This window comes from Phoca vitulina, unplaced genomic scaffold, assembly GCF_004348235.1.
Source record: "Phoca vitulina isolate PV1807 unplaced genomic scaffold, GSC_HSeal_1.0 scaffold81, whole genome shotgun sequence".
Lineage (NCBI taxonomy): Eukaryota > Metazoa > Chordata > Mammalia > Carnivora > Phocidae > Phoca > Phoca vitulina.
The window spans coordinates 6277147-6281503 of NW_022589784.1; the positions used below are offsets into that span (position 1 = coordinate 6277147).

The 4357-nt window shown below is 40.3% G+C and overlaps 1 pseudogene; it reads left to right on the plus strand.

The window, feature by feature from the left end:
- Positions 1–1344: 1344 nt before the first annotated feature.
- LOC116625940 lies at positions 1345–2445 on the plus strand (annotated as a pseudogene).
- Positions 2446–4357: the final 1912 nt, after the last annotated feature.

A 4357-nucleotide genomic window follows, 5' to 3' on the forward strand; every position in this document is an offset into this window, starting at 1 on the left:
TATTTACAATAGCCAAACCATGGAAGCAGCCCATGTGTCCATCGATAGATAACTGGATAAAGATGTGGTATATATTTACAATGGAACATTATTCAGTCATAAAAAAGAATGCAATATTTCCATTTGCAACAACATGGATAGAGCTAGAGAGTGTAATGCTACGTGAAATAAGACAGAGAAAGACAAATACCATATGATCTCACTTATATGTGGAATTTAATAAAGCAAATGAGCAAAGGAAAAAAAAAGAGACAAACCAAGAAACAGACTCTTAACTATAGATAAACTGATGGTTACCAGAAAGGAGGGGGTGAGGGAGGAATGGAAGAAATAGGTGATGAGGATTAAAGAGTACACTTATCATGATAAAAAATAAAAAATAATTTAAAAAAGAATCCTGTATGATCTCAAATGCGGAATCTTCAACAACAACAACAACAACAACTCCTCCTCCTCAGAGGAAAAGAAATCAGACATGTGGTTACCAGAGGTGGAGGGTGCAGGGAGGGGGAATTGGAAGAAGGGAGCCAAAAGTTACAAATTTCCAGTTGTAAGTCAGTACTAGAGGTACAAGGTACAACATAAGGGCTCTAGCTTACACTGCTATATTATATATAAGAAAGGTAAGAGTAAATCCAAAGAGTTCTAATCATAAGGAGATTTTTTTCTTTCTTTTTTTTTTTTTAAAGATTTTATTTATTTCACAGAGAGAGACACAGTGAGAGAGGGAACACAAGCAGGGGGAGTGGGAGAGGGAGAAGCAGACTTCCTGCAGAGCAGGGAGCCCGATGCAGAGCTCGATCCCAGGACCCTGGGACCATGACCTGAGCCGAAGGCAGACGCTTAACGACTGAGCCACCTAGGCACCCCAGGAAATTTTTTTCTTTTTTTATCTATTTGATATGATGGATGTTAGCTGAATATAATATGATAATCATTTCACAGTATATGTAAAATCAAACCTTCATGCTGTATACCTTAAACTTATACAGTGATGTATATCAATTATTTCTCAATAAAGCTGGGGAAAAACCCACATTAAAAAAATAAACAAAAATAGAATTACTATATGATCCAGTAATTTCACTACTGGGTATTTACCCAAAGAATACAAAAACACTGATTTGAAGAGATATATGCACACCTGTGTTTATTGCAGCATTATTTACAATAGCCAAATTATGGAAGCAACCCAGGTGTCCATCAATAGATGACTGGATAAAGAAGATGTGGTATGTATATTACACACACACACACACACACACACAAACAATGGAATATGACTTAGTCATAAAAAAAAATGAGCCCAGAGCCCTGAAGTCCCAGCCGGTTCCTACCACAGCCCCACAGTTGCCCACCTCCTCTTTCCTTTCAACATGACAGATGCCACTGTGTCCTTTGCCGAGGACTTCCCGGTGGGCAGAGTGGCTGCAGCCATTTCCCAAGACTGAAGTAGTGCCTATCGAGTGGGTCAAGCTGCTGCTGCAGGTGCAGCATGCCAGCAAGCAAATCCTCAGATAAGTAATACAAGGGCATTGTAGACTACATGGTTCATACCTCCAAGAAGCAGGGAGTCCTGTCCTTCTGGCATAATAACCTGGCCCATGTCATCAGATACTTCCCCACCCAGGCTCTTAACTTTGCCTTCAAAGATAAATACAAGCAGATCTTCCTGGGTGGTGTGGACAAGAGAACTTAGTTTTGGTGCTACTTTGCAGGGAATCTGACATCAGGTGATGCTGCTGGGGCCACATCCTTGTGTTTTGTGTATCCTCTTGATTTTGCCCATACCCACCTGTCAGCAGCTGATGTGGGCATAGCTGGAACTGAAAGGGAATTCAGAGGCCTCAGTGACCACCTGGTTAAGATCTACAAATCTGATGAGATTAAGGACCCGTACCAAGGCTTTAATGTGTCTGTGCAGGGTATTATCATTTACCAAGCTGTCTACCTTAGTATCTATACACTTCAAAGGGAATGCTTCCAGATCCCAAGAAGATGCACATCTTTGTCAGCTGAATGATCGCACAATTTGTCACAGCGGTTGCTGGATTGACTTCCTATCCATTTGACATTGTTCATTGCTGTGTGGTGATGCAATCAGGATGTAAAGGAATTGACATCATGTACACAAACACACTTAACTGCTGGAGGAAGATTGCTTGCAAGGAAAGAGCCACAGCTTTTTTCAAGGGTGCATGGCCCAGTGTTCTCAGAGGCATGGGTGGTGCTTTTGTGCTTGTCTTATGTAAACTTCTTGATTTCATCATAGAAGTTATTTCCTAGTTTTTTCCCCCTGTGAAAATGCATGTTGTATTATATAACATATCTTGAGCATTCTTGACAGACTGTTGGCTGTCCATTTATTAATGGCAACAATTTACTGGCTGAAAATGGGATGCAATAATATTCATCTGACCAGTTTTCTCTTAAAGCCATTTCCATGATGATGGGACTCAATTATATTTTTCATTTCAGTCACTCCTGATAAATCTGAAGAAATAAAAAATATCTGAAATAAAAAAATGAAATGAATGAAACCTTGCCATTTGCAACAACATGGATGGATCTAGACAAATAATGCTATGTGAAATTAGTCAGAAAAAGACAAGTTCTGGATGATTTCACTTATATGTGCAATTTAAGAAACAAAACAAATAAAGAAAAAAGAAATACCCAGACTCTTACAGAGAACAAAAGAACAAACTGATGGTTACCAGAGGGGAGGTGGGTAAGGGCATGGGTAAAATAGGTGAAGAGGATTAGGAGTACACTTATCATCATGAGCACTGAGTAATGCATAGAAGTGTTGAATCACCACTATATCGTACACCTGACACTAATATTGTATGTTAATTATACTGCAATATGAAAAACACATTAAAAAAGAAAATGACAATTCTCCAGCAACCAAACACAAAGGCATGGAATATTGTGATAGAACTCATACAGAATTAAAATAGGTTGTTATAAAGAAATTGAACAAGCTACAGGAAATCTCAGAAAGACAATTCAATGAATTCAGTAACAAAATTAATGAACAGAAGTTCTTTATCAAATAGATTGAAATTGTAAAAAAGAACCAAATAAATTCTAGACTGATTAAACCAGTGAATGAGATGAATAATGCAATAGAGAGCATTGGCAACAAGGCAGACCAGATGAAAGAAAGAATAAATGGCTTGGAGAATAGGAATAGAGAAATAATTTAGTTAGAGGAGAGAATTAAGATTTTTAAAAAGTAAAGTAACCTTCTGAAAGCTATCAGATTTGATCAAAAGGCAAATATAAGAATAATCAGGGATGTTGGGGAGATGGCAGAGTAAGAAGATCCTTAGCTCACTGCATCCCACAGATACACAGAGATATCAGCCACATCAGTGCAAATAACCCAGAAAATGACCCAAAGACTGACAGAGCAGACTCTCCACAGTTAGTAATAGAGAGGAGGCCACATCAAAAATGGTAGGAGGGGCAGAGATGCAGTTGGGAACCAACCCCCCAGTGAGACTAATCGCAAACAGGAGGGACACCACAAGCACAGAGAAGTGAAAAAAACAGATCCCACACCAGGCACCCCAGACATGGGAGACCTCACTAGGAAGATGAATCCCCATGACATTTGGCTTTGAAAACCAGTGGGGCTTAACTCCCTGACTTTGTACAATCAGTAGAGCTTAATTCCAGGAACTTTTAAAATGAGCATGCTCAGCTCTGGGAAAACCAGAGGCAAGAGGAAACTGAGTCCCCACCCTTAAAGACAGAGCATAACAACCCTGCTGAGCTAGAGCATAGAAGCAGCAGTTTGAAAAGTAACTGGGGTGACATGAGGATTTATTTACCAATCTCAGAATGTGCCCTGGAGGGTCAGGGATCTTTAGGAGACTTCTCCAAGAATAATAATAATAATAATAATAATAATAATAATAATAATAATAAAAAAAGCTAGTGGATACCATTTCTCTCCCTCCTCCTGCACAACACCCCCATCCTAGATAGAAGGACACTTTCAGAAACCAACAGGAACACTCTCTACCTACCTTGCTGGCATCACCTGTCCCATTCCTGAGTTCTCCTGAGGATCTACCCCCAACCAACCTGCTCCACTCAGCAGGAATCCTTCCAAAGCAGCTACTGCCCAACACACCCTCCAAGCAGCCCCAGCATGGACCAGCACCACTGCAAAGTGACTCCTGCTCTGGGGAGAGAAGATAACCCCACACACCAGTGTGCCTAAAATCTCAGAAGCCAAACTTTATAGCTGGAAATATAGAGAGAGTGCTCCGCCGATCAGTGTGACAACAGTCCTGGCAAATGGGCTGAGGGCAGCCATCTGGTCTGTTTGCTGATACCCCCC